Source organism: Lissotriton vulgaris, unplaced genomic scaffold (genome assembly GCF_964263255.1).
Source record: "Lissotriton vulgaris unplaced genomic scaffold, aLisVul1.2 SCAFFOLD_939, whole genome shotgun sequence".
NCBI lineage: Eukaryota > Metazoa > Chordata > Amphibia > Caudata > Salamandridae > Lissotriton > Lissotriton vulgaris.
In genome coordinates this window covers 589,789-611,632 of record NW_028243961.1, presented here as the reverse complement: position 1 = coordinate 611,632, position 21,844 = coordinate 589,789, and positions in this window count along the sequence as shown.

Genomic DNA, 21,844 nt, shown 5'->3' with positions numbered 1-21,844 from the left:
CAAAACCCAAGGAATCAAAGGTATGGGAGGAAACGCGTAAAGGAGTTGTGAGTCCCAACTCAACTGAAACGCGTCCCCCAAGGCTGCTTGCATCGGAAACTGGAGACTGCAGAGTGACGGGCAGTGAGCATTCTCGTGAGTGGCGAACAGATCCACCCGAGGAGTTCCCCACATCCGAAAGATGTAGCGAACTACCTCTGGATGGAGCCTCCACTCGTGATCGGCCGAGAACCGCCGACTGAGTCTGTCTGCACGTACGTTCAGAACTCCGGCCAGGTGATTTGCCATCAGACAAATCTGATGGTCCTGAACCCAGGACCAGAGTCGTAGAGCCTCTCTGTAGAGACACCACGACCCCAGTCCTCCCTGTTTGTTGATATACCACATCGCGGTTGTATTGTCCGTCAGGACTTGAACTGACTGACCGCGAAGGGAAGGGAGGAAGGCCTTGAGCGCCAGACGTATTGCCCGCAATTCTAGAAGGTTGATGTGAAGCAACCTTTCCTCTGGAGACCAAAGACCCTTGACCTCCAGATCCCCCAGATGAGCACCCCACCCTAGAGTGGATGCATCCGTTATCACCGTGGCCACCGGAGGAGGTAGTTGAAAAGGCTTCCCTTGAGACAGATTGCCTTCCACGCTCCACCAAGACAGATCAGCCGCAGTTTCTCTGGAGATCCTGACTGACTCCCTGAGATCTCCGTTGTGCTAATACCACTGCCTGCGGAGGCACCACTGGAGTGCCCTCATGTGCCAGCGTGCATGGTTGACCAACAGAATGCAAGAAGCCATCAGACCGAGCAGGCAAAGGACCTTCAGGACTGGGACGACCGCTCCATTGTGAAACAAAGGAATCATTTCCTGTATGTCGCGAATCCTTTGAGGAGGAGGGAATGCACCACACACAGTTGTGTCCAGTACCGCACCTATGAACAGATTGTGCTGGGAGGGCACCAGGTGAGATTTGGGTACATTTATTGAAAAACCCAACCTGTGTAACAACTGAGTTGTCTCCTGCAGATGACGGAGCACTGTCTCTGGAGATTCCGCTTTGATCAGCCAATCGTCCAGGTACAGGAATACTGGAATCCCCGACCTTCTGAGATGTACAGCCACCACAGCCATCACCTTGGTGAAAACTCGAGGCGCGTTAGTAAGCCCAAACGGAAGGACCGCAAACTGGTAGTGTTGCGATCCCACCGTAAAACGGAGATACTTTCTGTGCGACTTCAGAATGGGGATGTGAAAATACGCATCCTGCAAGTCGATCAACATCATCCAGTCTTCTTCCATCAGCGCTTGAAGAGCCTGTGCAAATGTGAGCATTTTGAACCTTTACTGTTTGAGATAGAGGTTAAAAATCCTGAGGTCCAGGATTGGACGTAACCTGCCATCCTTCTAGGGGATCAGGAAATACCGGGAGTAGCAACCCTGACCCCTTTCCTACTCTGGAACCAGCTCTATCGCACCTTTTCTGAACAGTGCCAGGACTTCTTCCTGCAGGAGAAGCAGGTGGTCCTCCAAACAATAACCTTGGCAAGGAGGGCAATTGGGAGGGGACTCCTGAAAAGGAAGTGCATATCCATTTTCTACGAGGTTGAGAACCCAAAGATCTGATGTAACCGATTCCCAATCCCGTAGAAAATGAGTAAGCCGACCCCCTACTGGACCCGCATGATCAGGAATGGTGGATATAGGGCTGCTTTGCTGCTGAGGGTGGGGGATGATTGTTAGAGGAGGAAGTAGAGGAGGAGGAGGCTTGGCGTCCACGAGCACGACCCTTTTGACTACCTCTGTAAGACTTATACAATGGGTTCTGCTGTTGCTGCTGCTGGCCTTGCTTAAAGGGACGAAAAGTGGATCTACCAAATCCCCTAAACTTCCTGGTGGGAGAGCCTCTAGCCTGCAGGCCCAAAGATCTTGCCGTCGCCCGGCTATCTTTGAACCTCTCCAATGCTACATCCTCTTTTTTTCCCAAAGAGGCCAGTTCCGTCAAATGGCAAGTCCATTAGAGTAGACTGTACATCTGCTGAAAATTCAGAAGACTTAAGCCATGCAGCTCTTCTCGTAGCAACAGTAGAGCCCATTATCCTGGCCACAGAGTCCGTCGTGTCCATGCCACTCTGAATAACCTGGCGGGCCGCTGCCTGAGTATCAGAGACTACTTCATTGAAGTTCTTTCGATCTTCCTCCGGAAGCTTAGTTGACAGCTGTTTCACAGAGTCCATCAAAACATGAATGTATCTCCCCAGCAGACAAGTAGCGTTGGTAGATTTAAGAGCCATGCTACCCGAAGAGAAAATCTTTTTTGCAGACTGGTCCAATTTTTTAGAGTCTTTATCTGCTGGCACCTGTTGAAAAGAACCTGCAGACCTATTGGAACAAGCGGCCTGCACAACCAGACTTTCCGGTGATGGATGCAAAGACAGAAACTCAGGGTCACCAGGTGCCACCCTATAACGTCTTGCCACCAACCTGGATACCGCAGGAGCAGTCAATGGTCTCTTCCAGACCTCCATTATTGGCTCAGTCAAAGCCTCAGTGAATGGGAGTGTAGGCTCTATAATAGAGGAAGGCGAATGCAAAACCTCCGTGAGGATGTTAGGCTTGAACTCAACGGTGGGCAAAGTCAGATTAAGCAGCTCTGCAGCCTTCTTAATAAAGACATGGTAGGGTGCCACATCCTTAGATGGTGCATCAGAAACTGATGGCAAACCCCACTCAGGAGAGAGTTCCAGGCCACTAGCACTATGTAGGTCCTCAAAACAGCCCCCTTGATCCAGAAGCTCTCCTTCCTCTACTTCAGGATCTTCGAACTCCTTTTCCTCCATGAGGCGCTGAGCTCTGCGCCTCGACCACTCCAGACGAATCGAAGTCGTCGGATCTGGTGACGACTCCGACGGAGCCGGACCTGGAGCCGGCGTGGAACGAGGAGCCGGGACAGCTGGAGGACGAGAATCTCAAACCAGCGTCGTACCTCGATCCAGTTCTCGAGGTCGCTCTGGAGCCGGCGAAGCCGTGTGCGGAGTCAATGACCTCAGCGGCGCCGCACCGAGCCCAGGTGTATAAGGCGTCGGCATAAACAGCATAAAAGGTGCGGAGCATAAGCTTGAGGGACACCCAAGTTAAAAAACAACGGACCCGTGGGACCAGCCGGTGCACCAGTGGGGTACATTGCCCTTGTATAAACGCCACACATGGCATTAAGGAAATGCGAGGGGTCCTGTCCAGGACCAGGAAAGGGAGGGTATGAACCCATCGGCTGCTCCGAAGGAGGCTGCTCCGGCATCGGTTCTTCCTGGTCCTCTTGGTCCTCTGGGTTTACCACCGGAGTCGGTGTCCGAGGAATTCCTCGTTTTCTTCATGCACAGAAGAATGACGCAAATCCGGATTCGGTTCTTGCTCCGGATCCGGGGAACCCTCACAAGAACGCTCAGGTGAAGGTGACACGAAGTCCTTGTGATGTTTACGAGAAGACTTCCTCTTCGAGTCCGAAGACTCTTTGCCAGAGTGATGTCTTGAGCTATGCTTCCTCTTCTTGTGATTCTTCTTCGAGGAGCCCGAAGCATGACCCGAAGCCGACTTCGATCTGGACCTCGACCTCACTCTGGACCTCGACCTCAAAGCCGATCTCGACCTCGACTTCGATCGCGACTTCTGCTTTGACCTCGAACGTCTAGATGTTGACCTCGAAGACCTTCCAGCTTCTTTTCCTTTCACCTTGGCCCAGCAGAAGTTTCGCCTCACGTTCTCGTAGAGCCTTTGGGTTCATCTTGAAGCAGGATCGGCAGCTCTTGACATCATGATCCGATCCAAGACACCACAAACAATCGTTGTGCGGATCGGTAATAGACATCATCCTGGCACACAATTTGCACTGTTTGAACCCCGTCTTCCTCGACGACATCCTCGACGAAGAACAGACACTCGACAGAGAAACAGTAACACAAAATAGCAAAAGTTACTATCTGAATCACGGAAGATCCCAGAAACCATTAGCGTCGACGATGCGGAAAAAAAGGAACTGATGTCATCACACCGACGTAGGCCTAATAAGGAGTTGGTGACAGCAGACGGAGTCGCGCGCGATGCCGTGCTCCTATGACGTCGTCCACGCCGGCGTGCTGCAAAGAATTTTCTGACGCAGGTCAGAAATTTTCTGACGCAGACGTTGCTGACGCAGGGGGATATTCACAAGGTGAGGAATCCACAAGGCAGCTATATCTATCAGAATGATGTTACAGACTTCAGGAGGCAAGTCAATTGGCCTCAACTGTCGCCGCTCAATCTCCAAGCATGGAGGTGGAGACTGGACAGGCTCTGGTGGAGGACCGTCCCCTGCTGCTGCGACAGAAGGTCCTCCTGAAGAGGCAGACGAACCGAGGGATCGACTGACATACTGAGTAGCTCGGGATATCAGTACCTTCGTGCCCAGTCCGGAGCCACAAGGATGACTTGGGCCCGGTCGCGCTTGATCTTCTTCAGCACTCTGGGCAGAAGTGGTATAGGCGGATAGGCATACAACAGACCGCAACTCCACTCGCGACAAAAAGCGTCTCCGAGCGAGTGCCACCGTGGAAATTCCAACACGCAGAACTGATGACATTGCGCATTCTCTTCAGTGGCGAATAGATCTAGCCAAGGCTCTCCCCACTGCTGAAAGAGGCCTTGCGCCATGTCCGAGTTCAGACGCCATTCGTGATCCATCATGCACCGGCGGCTGAGTTCGTCCGCCCTGGCGTTCAGAGAACCTGCCAGGTGTTGAACCACCAGGGTCACACCCTGATGTTCCAGCCACTGCCAAAGGCACAGAGCCTCCTGGCAGAGGGTCCACGACCCCACCCCGCCCTGTTTGTTGCAGTACCACATGGCGGTAGTGTTGTCCGTGAACACCTGTACTACACTCCCCCACACAGAGGGGAGGAATGCCTTCAGTGCTAGATGAATCGCCCGCAGCTCCAAAAGGTTGATATGAAGCCGGGACTCCGCTGGAGACCAGAGGCCTCTGATCTCCGCCTCTCCTATGTGGCCTCCCCAGCCCTGGAGGGACGCGTCCGTCACAACTACGTGCTCCGGTTGGGGAAGGCAGAGGGATCTGCCGCTGACCCAATCGCGGTCCGTGAGACACCACTGCAGCTGTCTCGCAGTGCCCTCCGAGATCAGGACATGGTCGGACAGGTTGCCCTGATGCTGGGCCCACTGAAACTTCAGGTCCCACTGCAGAGCCCGTATCCGCCAACGAGCGTGATGCACCAGAAGGATCCAGGAAGCCATCAGCCCCAGAAGCCGCAGCGTCAACCTGACTGAGACTCGGGTTAAACGCTGAAAGATTGGAATAAGAGCCTGTATATCTCGAACCCGCTGTTCGGGGGGGTAAACCCGAAACTGTGCCGAGTCGAGAACCGCTCCAATTAAAAGGAGCTTCTGAGAGGGACACAGGTGTGACTTCGGCATATTGATGGAGAACCCCAGCTGGTGCAAGAGGTCTGCGGTCGTCTGGAGGTGGCTGACGACTGTCTGGGGCGAGCCCGCCTTCAAAAACCAGTCGTCGAGGTAGGGGAAGACTGAAACCCCTAACCTGCACAGATGAGCTGCGACTACCGCCATCACTTTCGTGAACACCCGTGGGGCGCTGGTAAGGCCAAAGGGGAGCACGGTAAACTGAAAGTGCTCGGGCCTACCGTGAACAGCAGGTAGCGCCGGTGGGCCGGCAGGATGGGGATGTGGAAATAAGCGTCCTGCAAGTCCAACGCTACCATCCCGTCTCCTGGGTCTAGGGCAGCTAAGACCTGAGCCAGAGTCAGCATTTTGAACTTCTCCTTCCGGAGGAAGGCGTTGATATTTCGTAGGTCCAAGATAGGGCGTAGGCCCCCTTTGCCCTTCTTGGGTACCAGAAAGTAGTGGGAGTTGCAACCACATCCTACTTCTGGCCCAGGAACGCGCTCGTTGGCCCCCTTGGCCAAAAGGGCCGTAACTTCCTCCTGCAGAAGCCGTAAATGATCCCCCAATATGCGGTGGTGTTACGGTGGCATGGCTTGAGGAGTCGTCTCAAGGGGGAGGGAGTAGCCCCTTCGGACGATTTGCAGCACCCACCTGTCCGACGTGACAGTGCGCTAGTGGGAGTGGTGATGACGAACCCTGCCCCCCACTGGCGTCACATGGGCCGAAAAGCACGGACTAGGAGGGTTTTGAGGCGGATGCTGCGGGGGAGGGTGTGGACTGGCTTTGCCGTTGTCCCCGTCCGCCTCCACAGCGATTGCGTGGCTGGCAGCACGTGTGGGGGCACCCCTTCCTTGGCCACGAAAGGAGCAAAAGGCACCGTTTGCTGGCACGGGGCTGAGAGGCCCAAGGACTTGGCCGTAGCCCTGGAGTCCTTAAAGCGCTCAAGCGCATGGTCTGCCTTGTCGCCAAAAAGGCGACAGCCATCAAACGGCATGTCCATCAGTGTATTCTGGACAAGGTCTTGGCTGCCCTCATCAACACCACACTGTAGGTTGCCCCCTCCTCCGTAGCCACGGTAGGAGGTGAGACAAAGCCAGTGTCTGGTGATGTGTCCAGACCACTGGCATCCCCAAGTCCACCTGTCCAGTCCTCTTGAGACTGACACTCTCGGGTCAGAGGGTCCTCAGACCCCTCCCAATACTCCTCTTCACCCATCCCCTGATAGTCAGGGTTGTCAAACGATGAGGCCGGTTCATAGAAGGTAAACTCCTCAAGAGGCGTCGAAAGTGGCGCCGTTTCGACGCCGGAACCGGAGCGAGGGAGGCATCGGGGACGGCGCCGCCCGAGGACGGCGGCGGAGGTGACACCTGGGGGACCGGCGCCGGTGAGATCGTTAGGTCAACCGGCGATGACCCGGATCCCGAAGCAGATCCAGTGGGGCCCTGCGGCGCCGGGCCCGAAGGCACCGGCGGCGTCGGGCCGAAGCCACCGACCCGCTAGGGGCCCCAGACGGGTCCGCTGGGCCCAAAGGCGCCGTGGAACCCGTCGGGGAAGAGAGGTTCCTCATGGCCATGAGGAAGCGCTCGATCTCCCCCGGCGTCACGTCTTGCCCAGGGACCCGAGGGTGTGGAGCAGGCCGCGACGCCCGCGACTCCGATGGAGCCGCATGGGCGGTGTCACCCGAAACCCCGGCCGCGTCACGCGAGCCTCGGGGGGAGTCAGAAGAGCGATGACGTCTCTTCGACTTCTTGTGCTTACCTGACGACGACTTCGACCCGGAGGAGTGTTGCCGACTCTCGGAGCTGTGATGGCTCCGACCCCGTGACCTGTCCCTCGACCTCCTGTGGGACCGGGACCTCTCGCGGCCTTGTCGTGGTCGACGCCGAGACAGTGGAGACACTGACGGTGAGGGTCCGTGACCGACATCAGTCGGTCGCAATCCTCACAAGGCTTGAAACTAGGCATCCCTAGGCACCGTCCGGAGTCACAAGACTCAAGAAAAGATGATCAAAAGGGATCAAAAAAGACTAGTCAAAAAGTGACTAAAGTACTGCTTTTTCCAGATCTGCGCTTGCTGGTGCGGAAAAAAGTGAACTGACGTCAGCACGCGGAGGCGGCGTCTAAGTACTCCGATAACGTCATCACGGCGCCCACGATGCCGACGACGGATGCGGAGCCGCAGACGATGCCTACCGACGCGCAAGGGTACTGCTACGCAAAAATTTCCGGATCCAGTCTGACGCCTGGGGATATTCTAAGGTAAGGAATCTATCACTAACGTGTCTCTTTCAGATATATAGTTTGGCTGCTGGCTGCAGCGCTCCCACCAACTACCATCCACCCAGTGGCCTGGTGTTGGAGGCCAGTAACCACCTTCGATCATGGATTGCGGTGGTATTTGTGTGCACCTTTTACCAGTAGAAAACTGTACTCAATTTTTGAATACAGTTGAAGAAAGATGAAGCTCTTCTAGTGGACTTTCAGGTTGATGAGTCTACTGGGGAGAAAAGATGACTCAGCCACAAAATGAATGGAACAGGGTGATCAAGCTCTCATAGAGACTCAGAAAAGCAGAAAAGACTCCCAGAGGATTTATAAGCCCAGGATTCTCAGAATCACAGCCCGTTATATGGGCACTCACAGAAATCCTATTCACTAAAAAGTAGCAACTTAACCCTGATTTGTTTGACTGCTGGCTTACTCTCTTCCAATTTCACTCAGTTTATTGCTATCTCCAGAGCTTTCCAGAATGTCATTTCTGAAGGATATGCCCAATAGAACCCAGGCTGCTGCTGAGCAGGGAGGTCAGGTCAAGTCAATAATTCTTTATTCAGCCAATATAGACCATAATAGCACATCAAATGAAACGTATTTACCTAAAATCAAAATGAATACCTAGATTTTTATAAGAAACTGTTAGTGCATGTTCGTTTACAATTTGACAGGAATAAAAAACATCTAAAACCAATTGTAAAAGGGGCAAATAAAGACAAGACATTAAAAGAGAAACTACAAAATCAGAGAATCAGGAGTTTAAAACTTCTGCATTCAAATAGCAGAATTGTTGAGTTCAATCTATAATAAGTACCACGAATAAGTGTGTGCAAGTTCTGCGCATACACGCTGAAACAAATGGGTGCTATCTAATCATTAAACAACCTCTTCCTGTGTCTTAGGGATCCTGAAAGAAAGCTTGCAACCCCAAAGCCGACCATGGAGGAAGGAAGCATTCATAAATACAACCGAGCAGGCTTACTTGTGCAAATTGACAGGTCTTTAGCAACAAGAGGATAAATTTTTTCCGCATGGTGACATAAACATCATAGAAAAAAGAGTGAATGGTGTCATGGTTTTAGAGCACCTGACTTTGAGAATCCTTCAGAGACAGCTAGAAACCAGTGTATAAATTAAATCTGAATCTGGTCAACAGGAAATGATGATGAACATTATTAACAAACAACAAGTAGGGTTGCCTTTGCGGGACTCAGCTCAACATTATACATTATCTCACGTGGGCTTAGAAAGGTCCATGCCTTCCCTTTTCCCCTGCTGCCTAGCCAAAAAACATGTTTTTGATGTCCCTCATATCACTGAGGACTAGTGGTCTTGGGTTCGTAAACAGGTCAGGGCAGCCTATCTTCCTCAACTACTCCATGACCTAGCCAGGGGATACGCAAGGCCCCCTTAATTGCAAAACAGTCCTCTAGAACATGTTGGATTAAAAATAGGAACATGTTTGACCAAATTCTCAACCAGTGCATTAATGGTGCAACGGCAATGAGGTCAGAAATATAGCCCAGACAAAGATCTTCATGCATCACGAAGGAAGGGGTGCAGGTGGGAACAGCAAGAAGTCTATGAATAATTTAATCTTAACCACCTGCAGTTTTCTTAACATTACATTATATTAAAAATATTTGTACCGCGCACATACACCAACGGTTTCTTGGCGCTCTTGACAAATAGCAGAGGTCATGGAGAGGGGGTTACTCGAATGCTGACTGGAAATGGAGGGTTTTCAACTGTCTACGGAAGGAGTCATAACTGGGACAAAGACGGAGAGTGAGAGGCAAGGAGTTCCAGGTGGAGGGAGCTAAAACAGAGAAACTCGAACCACCGTGTTTTTTCCGTTTGTATTTGGGGACCACAAGAAGATTGAGAGAAGAGGAACGGAGAGCTCTGGGGGGGTGTAACGAACCAGGTGTGATGATATAAAGGCGGGAGCCGCCTCGGTGAGTGCCTTGAAAACAGTTCAAGCCATCTTGAACAGACAGCGAGAGGAAACAGGAAGCCAGTGGAGACTGCGGAGGAGGGGGGTGACATGATGATACTTGGGTTGGTGAAAGATCAGGCGAGCAGCCTGATTTTGCACCAATTGCAGCCGATGGAGGTGGCATGCCGGGGTCCCCACGTACAACAGGTTGGCGTAGTCAAGCCTAGAGGTGATGAGGGCAATGACCACTAGGATCAGGGCGTCTCTTGTGAGGAACCTACTAATTTTACGGATCCTCCTGAGTTGGAAAAAACAAGATGAAGTCACTGAGTTTATTTGTGGCCTCATCGAGAGATCTTCAGAAATCATCACCCCTAGGCTCTTGACTGTACTGACCGGGGTGGAAGCCGTCCCCAGGGAAGGTGGCCAGAAGGTGTTATTCCAAGGGTTAGCGGGACTGCCCGTGAGTACCAGCTCAGTCTTTGTGGGGTTTAGTTTTAGTTGACTGTGGCACATCCAATCTGAGATGGTCAGCATAGTAGACTGGAAATGAAAACTGGAAGAAGGTTGGGAATCGATGGGAAAGATTAACTGAAGATCATCTGCGTAATTGAAGATTGTGACCGGAGAGTTTCTGAGGAGAGCTAAAAGGGGTTGTAAGTACAAATTAAACAAAAGAGAGGAAAGTGCCGAGCCCTGGGGGACCCCGCAAGTTAAGGATGTGTAAGGTGCAGAGAAAGTGGACATATGGACAGCTTGAGTTCGCTGGTCAAGAAAGGAACTTAGCCAGTCGAGGGCCACTCCCTGAATGCCAGCATTATGGACACGGTCGATCAGAATAGCATGATCGACCATGTCGAAAGCTGCAGAAAGGTCCAAAAGGACAAGGGCCTGAAAGGTGTTTTTATCGGCTCCAGTCCTGAGGGCATCCATGACTGCCACTATAACCGCCTCGGTGGAGTGGAGGGGTCGGAATCCAGCTTGTTGGACATCCAGGAAAGAGGATTTCTCTATAAAAGAGGTCAAGCAGCGGGTTACATACGTCTCCAAAATCTTTCCTAAATAAGGAAGAAGGGATATAGGGCGGTAATTACTTAAGATGGTAGGGTCCGCATTAGGTTTTTTCAAAATAGGTAGGACGGCTGCTTGTTTAAAGGAACAAGGGACCTCTCCAGTGGCCAGGGAATGGTTAAGCAGGGCCAGAGGAGGGTCCGGACAGGCCAGAAAGGCCTCCCTCAGGATCAGAGGAGGGCAACAGTCATTGGGTGAACCTGAACTGACTTTGAGAAGCAATGAAGTAAATTCTTTTAAGGAAATAGGTGGAAATTCTGTCAAAAGGCTAGTATTCCTGGGGGGGGGGGGGAAGGAGAAAGGGACGGGAGGAATGGGGATATTGTTTTTTATGGTTATGATTTTTTCAGAAAAATAAGAATTTAAAGAGTCACAAAGGGTTTGAGTTGGCTGAGGTTGGGGAATAACCCTGTCTGGCAAGGAGAGCTCATTTACGACAGAGAAGATCTCTTTAGACTTGTTATTAGAGGCTGTTATCTTATGAGAGAAATAGGCAGTTTTGGCTGTCAGGATCGAACGTTTGTAGGATTGTAGGGTGTCAACATAGACACGTTTAAGCAAGGGATCATAATTGCGCCTCCAGCGACGTTCCGCTTGGCAGAGGGCAAGTTTATCGGTTTTGAGTTGGTCGGAGAACCAGCGTTGGGCGTCGTGGGGGCGCTTGGCTTTGATAGTTTTAAAAGGGGCCACTTTATCGCTGGCGACGCATAACCATTCGTCCAAATGAAGAGCCTGGTCCTCCAACGAGGTCGCCGAGGTGGGAGGGGTGGAAGTCAATATGGCATGGAAATCTGCCGGATTAGCCCTTTTCCAGTTGCGAGCTGAAAGATTCTTTGCCAAGGGAGGAGGACAGGGAGAGTGAAGGTGTAAAGAAAAAGAAATAAGAAAGTGGTCAGACCATGGGCAGGGTAGGACGTCAAGAGAGGAAATGTCTAGATTGACCGTCCAGACCTGATCCAGAGTGTGGCCTTTTTGGTGGGTAGGGGAACGGACATGCTGAGAGAAATTCAAACTGGTGAGGAGATCGGTGAATTCCACCGAAGAGTGACTTTCGTGGGCATCAGACGGCCAATAATTGAAATCCCCGATAATCACAATATTAGCATGATTAATCGCTAAATGAGAAATGGAATCACTGAATAATTGGGGAAAGAGAGACATGTAATCAGGGGGTCTGTAGGCGAGGACACATACAAAGGAAGAATGGCAGAGGAAAACTTCAAGACAAGACAATCCGTTTTAGGGATGGGTGACACAGTAAGCTGTGAGAAAATGTGTTCAGTGCGGATAATAGCCGCTACTCCGCCGCCCGTCTTGCTAGCAGGCCGATTGACTGACATAATGTAATAGCCTGTGGGGATTGCCGCTAGGATGTCAGGGCCAGAGTCCTCCGTGATCCACGTTTCGGCTAGGAGGAGGATGTCAATGGTACTCTGGTGTAATAATTGAAATATTTCAAGTTGGTGGCGGATTAGGGAGCGAGTGTTGAGATACACAATTGAAAGGGAAACAGATTTTGCAATCGGTACAGGGGGAGGGGCTGAGGTGAAGGTGGACGGGGAAGCAGGGGCAGGAATATCAGAACTAACCAGAATACCACAGTCTTGAGCCGCTCTAGCAGTGCGGGCAGAAATGGGGAAGGTAGAGTTAAGGTGGCGAAGTTCCAAGGAACTATAGGAATGGAGATGGGCATTACGACAGGGCCCTGGGCCTGGTCGGCCGCGGACGGGCGCCGACGGGCTTGACTTATGCGTGACTTCGGCGCGAAGTCGGCGCTCCCGCTGTGCTCGTCCGCTGCGCTTCCTCCATGTCATCATAAATACTAGGCAGGTGAGGGAGCACTAGACCGCTGACCTGCAAAGGTTGCGTGCAGGGCGGAAGTGCTGTAGCGACCAAGAAGTAACGCTCTGGAAACTGACCCTCCGCAACAAACGGCACCAAGCCGGGTCAAAACGGGGCCACGAGCGGCTGTCAGTGCAAGTAAGACGAGTTTTAAAAAGAAGTTACAGTTGCATACACAATTTCTAAAATTAAAAGCTTTTGTTAAAGTCTTAAGTCGTGGTACCCCCACACATCGCACCTGTAGGTGGCCATAGGGATAAAAAAAATCTGTAGACATTTATTAAGGCGGGTACAGGTTTTGCCTCTAGTCTCTTGGCAAAATCCAAGGTTGCACCCACTGCCCTTGCCAAGGTGTTCTTATTAAGTACTGTTTGAGCAACCCATGACCCTATATTGTCAAACAACACTCAAAGATAAGGGAAAGTAGAAACCTTGGTGAGTTCTACACCCCTGCAGCAAAACTTTCGGCCGATAACCTCTGGCTGCCAATCGTCATGGTATGGGGTGTGGAAAAAATGGTTGAAAGGTCTAAAGAATTCATAAAACTGATAAAAGTATTTAAACGATTTTGGAGACCCACAGCAGTCCAACCAAGCAACACTGCAGCATCTGCTATAATAAAGCAGGAATAAGTCTTGTGCCAGCCCTGGGAATGTCTCTACAGGCTGTTGGCAATACATCCCTTTGCTTAATAATATAGAGGGTAAACAGCAGGGGTGCCAGAATGCACTCCTCCCTTACTCTTCTCTTGACCTCCCAGGAAGCCGACACACAGCCATACTAATTGTACCTCACTGAGGCTGTGAGGTTGCAATGAGAGGTGTGTAGAAAAACCACATAATCTGGGCCCATGCCCAGATCCAAGAGGGTGGGCCAGAGCTTGGTTCTTCTGACACGTTCAAACGCCAATTTTAGGTCTATAAAAGCCATGTGCAGGTGACCCCTCTTGGCAATAGTGTATTTCCCCACAACCACGTGTAGGTTGATGCATTGATCCAGTGCCCCTCTACCCAGCCTAAAACCATACTGCAGACCTAAAATAAAGTTAAAATGTTCTAAACAAGAGGGTAGATGCTCTGGGATCGCCTTATCCATAATTGAGTCTAAAAGGGACATCGGACAATAATATGCTGTGTTGTCCTTCATGCCTTTTAAAAAAATGAGTACAATAATGGCCTTGGAACAGGAAGAGGGGAAACCACATATGCAGGCTGTGTTAAAGACCAGTGTCAGGATTTTAGTCCAGGTCAGAGGCTCGGTTTTATAATGATCCAGAGGGACCCCACCCAGGTCCGGCACTTCCCCCCAGCAGTCGCCACAATGGCCTTATATACCTCTTCTACATTAAAATACCATGGTGACTTTTCAATTCCAGGCTCCCACACAGTGTCAGACTCCCCCAGGTCATCGCCACTATAGGTTCCTTCAAAATGTTGAACCCATCTTTTTGAAGCTATAGAACAGTCCACTCTGGAGTTTGCTGATTCTGAGAAGAAAGGGCTGTTTACCATTTCCCAAAACTTGGTACTGTTAGCCAGCACATTGGCCTGACATAGTGCCTCCCACACCCTCTCCGTAATAAGTTTATTCCTCTGCTGAGTGCCAAGTTTATATGCTCTCTTACATATCCTGACCCTTTCCTCAACCCTGGGTTCTGCTTAAGTGCCATCAATAAATTCCTGCGTGTCTTGAAGCAATTGCCATCAAACTACTTCTTCCCCCCGTTCTACCATGTATGGTTACGTTGTCAGCAATCTGCTTAGCTAATTTATTAAAAGCATCTTATACAGATCTGTCCGCGTTCCACTATCAATGCAAAGTGTGATCTCGTCTGTACTTTCCACATACAGGTTGTCTAAAAAGGCCTCTGGTGTCACCTTCTCCCACTTTTGTCTGTGTGCTTGGGCTCTTGTGCTAATGGCACTGTTCAGGACCCTGCTCCCGGGTATATCTAATGTTGAGGCCAGTTCCAGCGTAATGGGATCATGGTCACTGAAACTGCTCCAGTTTATGAACTGCGGACACCAAGGGGGCAGAAAGCATAATAAAATTAATGGTGGTGGAATAGCCCCTACCTGAATAAGTTGGAACAGAATCATCCGCTCCCATCTTCTCTATGCAATGCAGATTGTTAACTGCGAGGAGCTTTTCTAGTCGGAGACCTTGTTCCATGTGCTCGAAGTGGGAGACCAACAGTATTGCTTCCAACTAGCCTTTCACAGTCAAGCTGACAATGATGATTATTTAAACCGCCTAAAATTATAACCTCATGATATGAGCATCTCCTCTCACCATAATTTTTAAGAAACTCTTCAATGTGGCAATATGCTCGGTATCAGCCTTTCTGCAGAAGGAGTCATAAAAATGCACTATCTGCAAAGGGGGATGATTTGCGAACATCAGTTCTACTGCTAACAAATGAGGTGAGTGACATTCCATCACACTGGAGGTGCAAGGAATTTTGAGTGAGACCAGAACAAGAAGGACATCCTTAGCCCATCCCACTGGGGAAGGGGATGTAGTTTTAAAGAACAAGGAGAATCCATCCATAAAGAAGGACTCATCAGTATCCCAGGTTTCCTGCAGCGCAACTATGTGCAACACCCAAAAGCCATCAGCACATGGCATCGTCTCTTTTGGCCCTCAGTCCCGCGATATTCCTGGTCATTAGCTTCATAAGAGAGGGAAAAGAGGGAGTGGGGACCCCTTTGGGGGATAAAATGGGCACAAGATCTAAGGAACCTACAGACCTGGGGCTCAACAACCCATCCTGAGATAACATTTGTCAATCAATATCGTCTTTGTAGAAAGGTGGATATCTGACTATGGTTACCCCCAAACTTTTTGCCTGGTGTTTAGCTGGTTTTTTACATAGTTTGCCTGGGATCCTGCTATTCAGGGCCCCAGGCTGATTGCTCTCTCCTTAAAATGGACTCCATGTACCTTAGGTGCATACACAATTGGAACTGGTTCACCTTATTGGCCCCTGTAACAGTGTACCCTAGGTACCCAGGGCATAGGTGTTTCCAAGGCCAACCAGGGGCTGCAGCATGTATTGTGCCACCCCTGGCCTCCATATTTGACACAACTGGCTGATCACTCAGCTGGGGTAAGTTGGTGTAATCACCTCTTGCTTAGATATAGTATCCCTATATCTAACCTTAAACTGGGCACATGTTAACCTATAAGCCATTCCTATGGAAGGCCCCTGCAATCCTGGGGGCAGAGTGCGTGGTTTCATGTGAGATGGTGCTCTAGCATGAGCTGAGCCTGTCTGCAGCTGTCGGGAACAACTCCCTTAGCTGTTCCGGGATATTGCCATACCATATGCTCTTAAGTGCATTATAATCCTCGCGGTTATATGCTAACTTTGGTTTGGCTTTATCAAAACATGTCGAGTAAGGTGTCATACGATTTGGAATACTATCCCCTCAACAGTTCTGTTGACGGGGATAGCATTCCACCCTTCTAGAGGGACACGACATGTACATAGCCTTAACCCCGGTTAAAGTTAACCAGAGCCTCAGCATCACAAAATGGATGCTGCCACCACAGACACAAGTCTGACCTCCTGCTTCTGGGAGTCCTTCCAGCGAGGGAGGCTTGGACAAAGGGTTTCCTGCCTTGGGAGGTGCGAGCACCACCCCAGACAGGATTTTGTGTATTGGGTAGGACAGGGCTAAGTAGAAACAGACATGCCCGGGGCACACAAGGTGTCCTCGTGCATAAGCCAGTCCAAACCGGTCCTGGGACTTTCCAGACCCAGGCCTGGCGAGGAGCTGGACAAAGGAAAGGGGGTGTAACCGCCCCCCTTCCTGGTCCCGCCCAGAGGAGGGACCTAGCAGGTAATCCACCCCTCAGATTAGGAATAAGAGTGGGAGCAGTGCCATAGCTCCTCAGATCATCCTGAATCAACTTGAAACTAAGAAGACGACTGGACTTCGACATTCTGCTGCACAGAAGACTGAAGAGTATTTCCCTTGTGGCCTAGGAGTGGCCACCCTATGAACATAGGTACCAACCAGCAACTCAACGTCTGCTTTGCCACCGCCTCCTGCCGGAGCCCGAGCCCAGAGCTTGACAAGACCCAGACTCCCAGACTTCTAACAGACCGATCCACAGTTCCTGCAAAGAAGGGACCCGTGGAGGCACCGAGAGACGTGGGACCGGACCTCTTGCAAGACACCCGAAAAGGTGACTGCGCAGCATCTGAGGCACCCTCCACATTGTGCTTTGGGGACTAAGAACCCCCACCACCGAGCAGCCCTTGCACCGAAGATCAGCCCCCCAGCATCTCCATGATCTGCGTGGGGCCCTTTTCATTTCATTTCATTTCAAAAACTTTTATTCGATTAATCGTTTTGATAATCATAAAAAGTACATCATAATTTTAAATACATCATCGTAAAATCACGTTATTAAATTAAAAGTTTAAAAAGATATAAAAAAGAATTACTCTTAAGGTCATATACAGGTTGATACGGATACACAAAGATTCAACTAGGCGTCAATTCTATGGTTTTACGACTTATTAAACATGATTTCAAGAACATTGCTACATTCTTTGCCACATATTGTGTTTCTAGCTGTTGTAATGCTAAGAATGCCGGGCGACAGGTCCTCAACCCCATCTGACGCAACAGTGGTATAATCCAACGTTTACGCATTTCAACATAATAACGACAAAACAACAATACATGAATAGTCGTTTGAGGGGAGACCTGATCACATGGACATTTTACTAATTCGTTTGACCAATTTGACACTGTTGGAAAAGTGACCAATCGAAAAAACAGGTTAAAACGAAACCTAGTTAATAGATATTTTTCGTGGTTCGTTATATGGAATGTCAGGTAAGGCTGTATACCTGGGGTCACTTGTACCATCAAAATATGAGCATTTGATTGCTTAACTATTTCCCCGGACAGACGCAAGTCTCTTAGGTGGTTGAGACATTGGTGCTTCAGGGCTTTTCTACTTATCTCAGTAATAGAGGATGGCTCAATAACGTACTGAATAAGGTCCAGGTCTTTAACAATATACACCAGCCATGGGATATTTTTCCAGGATGTCAATTCTAAGCATTCAGTGATCAGGGCACGTGTTAGTTGGCATTGTGGCTTAGTCCAAATCCGGTGCCATAGGAGTATTGGTTGACATTTGATGTAATCTACTAGGTAGTCAATTCCAAGCTCGATATGACAGCCGAATGTTGGGGCACTCTGTGGGAGTGCCAGCAAATATTTGGTAAAGCCATTTTGGATTTTTTGCAAGTCTGCTGTATTTACGTAGCCCCATACACCAGCTCCGTATGTTGCGATGCTCTGACATTTTGCTTGATGGATTTTAAGCAATACGGATGGAGTGGGTTTACCCAGTTTTCTGGAAAATGAGACGAGGGCGGAGGTTGCTCGCTGATAAAGCAGTTTTCTGGTTACCAATGCCCTTTTCCAGGTTAACTGGTCATCTATTAAAATACCCAGGTAAGGGTATTCCCTTACTCGTTCAAGTTTGGATTGCTCAATACAAAGATGCTTAGAACTTTTTACCTTAGGCCCTGTGTGCATGACGAAGGTCTTACTCTTATTCACTTTTAACCCAAGTGATTGCATAAAATTACAGTATTTATCCATCTGGTTTTGGAGCTGTACTAAGGTCCTAGCAAAAATGACAGAGTCGTCAGCATAGAGTAATGCTGGGATAGGGTGATGGTTGATTGTAGGTAAATCCTGGCTCCCTTCTAACATGGCTGCTTCCAGACCATTAGTGTATAGGTTAAACAAGAAGGGAGCCAGGACACAGCCCTGTCTGACTCCTCGGGTTATTGGGAAGGAGGATGTTAACTCTCCACCCACACCATATCTCACGCAAGCCGAGGCATCGGAATAAAGCTCGCGTAGAAATATGATGAGGGGAGGATCAACACCCAACTCCTCCAAAATGGACCACAGTTTGGCGTGAATCACACAATCAAACGCCGCACTAAGGTCGACGTAGACCATGAATAAGTTACCCCGTTTTGCTCCCACATACTTTCCTATTAAAAGGGTTAGATTTAAGGCCTGTTCAACAGTACCCAGTCCCTCCCGGAATCCAAACTGGAGATCGGTGATGATGTTCTTCTCTGCCGCCCAGTCCTGGAGACGATCCAGGACTAGGCGACCCGCAACTTTCCCCAATGAATCCAGGAGGGAAATGGGCCTGTAGCAGGCAGGGTTGTTTCTTTCACCCTTTTTAAAAATTGGGAGAAGTATAGAGGAGGACCAAGAGTCCAAAAGGCCGATATTTAAAACTGCCGCCATTAGCTGTGTGACAATTGGGGACCATAAGTCAATGTTGGTGACAAATATGTCGAGTGGGGCACCATCTGGGCCGGGAGCCTTTCCGGTTTTAGAGGAGGATAAAGCACATATGACCTCACTGAGTGTAAAGTGAAGGTCTATTGGATAAACCCCCATTTTGGAGGACGCAGTTATTGGATCGGCCGTGCAACGCAGACCGAGCGGGGGTCACTAAAGATCCTTGAAAAGTGAGTCACCCACTCGTCCGCGGTCACTGCTACGTCCAAATGCTGATGTGAGTTCGCCTCAAGCAAAAAAGGAGATTTGACTACCTGCCAGAACTGGGAGCTGTCCTTGTTATTGCAGCTCTCGTGTAGTTGGGCCCACAGTTTGTTTTTATGGCCCTTTTTGCAGTTGGTTTGGGCCTGTTTGTACTCTGATCTTAGCTTGGCTACTTTATTTTTGTCTCTAGTTGGATTGTGAATTTCCTTTTTTAAAGCGGTTAGAGCTTTCCGACATGCCGTATTAAACCATCTCGGCGCAGACTGGTTACCTGGATTATGATTACGATGTAGTTCAGTCTGAATAACTTTCAGGATCTCCCCAAAACTAGAGATAATTTGCTCGGGGGGGGGAATCCTCCTCCAAACAGATATTTATCCATGGGAGTGCCTTAGATATGACCTTATTTGTTGTAATTAGTGGATCAATCCTTGACCATTTCACGGAGAAACCGTTTGTTCTATCCATGCTCAGTGATTTTTGGGTCAGTAGGCTCTTCCTAGTTGAATGGGAATCGTTCATGGTCAACTTAAGAACTATACTGTTAGGGAAATGATCACCTGAGATTTCTGATCCTGTAATGAACTGAAAAAGTGTACCCTTTAAAGAATAAGAACACAATATAAAATCTATAGTGCTAAGACAACCCCTACCGTGGAAGGTAGGTTTAAATTCCACAGGAGGGTCTGTTAATTCGTTAGCATACGTCAATTCTAGGGACATTAAGCTATCGTTAAAAGAGTCTCCTACGAAGGAGTGGGTGAAATGTGTCAGAGTACAATCATTTTCATCTAGAAGGCCACAGTTGGTTTTCTTGTAATTGGGACACAATGAAACGTTAAAATCCCCTCCCCATATTACATTACACCCAGATGTTGGTTGCTTGGTGCGTTGATCATTTACTAACAAAGAAATTGCAGACACAATTTTCACACATTCTACTGGAGATAAGTTGTTATAAAAATTGATGAGACAATATGACATTCCATTTTTAAAAGTAACCAATAGTATTTGATAATTCGAAGTGGTATGGAGGGTAGAAATCTTCCTTACTGCAAGGTTATTTGAAACGTATACCGCTAGGCCCCCCATAGGTCTACCGTGGGTGGTTGGACAAGCTGAAGAATGGTATGTTTTGTAGCCTAGTATGTGCAGTGGGTCAATTGTCCAGGTCTCTTGTAAACAAATTACGTGGTGTATAGTTACAAATTCCAACCAAGGTTTAAGTGAGATCTTTGATCGAAGACCTGCTACATTCCAGAATAGTATGGGTACTTGCAGAGTCGACGAGGTACTAATGTTAGGTGCTGGACCTCCTTTTTGGGGTGGAATAATAGGGGGTGCGTGATGGTCAGCATTAAGAGTACAGGGCAAAATGTCACCTCGACAATCACATGTGGTGGAATGACAGGGCTGAATGTCAGCACATTGTTGAGAGTGTACATCTACTGCACCAATTGAGACTACTGTAGTTGGTAGTGGCATCTCCTTAATCGATATGATTGGAGATTGAGGGAAATTTGATGACTTCGGAGTTAGTAGACCAAGTAGGGGTGAATTCCTATCGTCCAGAATGTTTGCCGATGGTGGTCAATCCACCATCTCCAAGTAATCAAACCTGTTATACGTAGGAACACCCCTCCAATCAAGAAATGGCGTGATGTCTCTACCTCCTTGACCCGTCCAGTTTGACCAATTCGAATTTCTATTCCAGCTTCCTACCTGGGTCCAGTTCCACTCGGGGCCTGGAGCCCGGGATTTAGCTGGAGGGTAGAAAAAGGCTAGACTTCTCGTGCCAATTCCTTCTGGAGATGTTTGGGTACCCCATGAGGAAATATGTTCAGCTGTTTGGGGATCTTCAAAATGTATTATTACACAATCTCCTGGGATCGTTTTAGGTTCTTTCCCTACCCAGGGGACTCTGCGAACTGAGACAACTCTATTGTTGGCGTAGGGAGGAAGTGGCCTGTTCGTCGATAACCAGTGAAGTACCTTATTTTTTAAGGACCAGCCAGGTTCTTCAGAGTTAGTGTGCAACGCTGGAACCCCAGTCATGATAATGACGAATGGGTTGCTTCTGGGGGTAGGTGTACAGGGCGAGCTCCATTACGTCTTGTGTTGTAAGCTGCGTTTTTGGTTGCCGGTGTTTTTGCTGTGATTGATGTAGTAGGTAGGGTGGTGGGTTGACCCGTAGGTACGGAAGGGACTGGAAGGGAGGAAATAACAGGCTTTTTTGCAGCGGTGTTAGTTGCTGTTTGCTGCATATCTGTGCTTATTGGTTTATGGTGAACCGCTGTGGTAGTCACCGATTTATGGGCTTGGGGTGTTTGATGGGGAATTGTTCCCCCCACATTTTTTGGTTTTGGATTATGTGATTGGGCCACGGAGAGAGATGGAGTGGGGATCAAGCTTTTCTTGGTTTTTAAATCTGATGTTAAAGTTGCTAATGCTTTTTCAATTTTTGACAACGATATCTCAATAGGTTTCAGATGTAATTTGATTAATGCCTCTATGGAGGCCAGTGTGTGAGTATCGTGAATGAAAGGATCCCGCCCACTACCTGTATTACCACTAGAGATAGGGTTAAATATGTCAGATGAAAGATTTATTATGTCTGACGTTATGGCGTTAGTTTGCTGTTGTGGCATCGGTGGTTGGGATATATGTTGAACTAAAATGGGAGATTTAGCAGTGGATTGTGTCAGGGAATCCT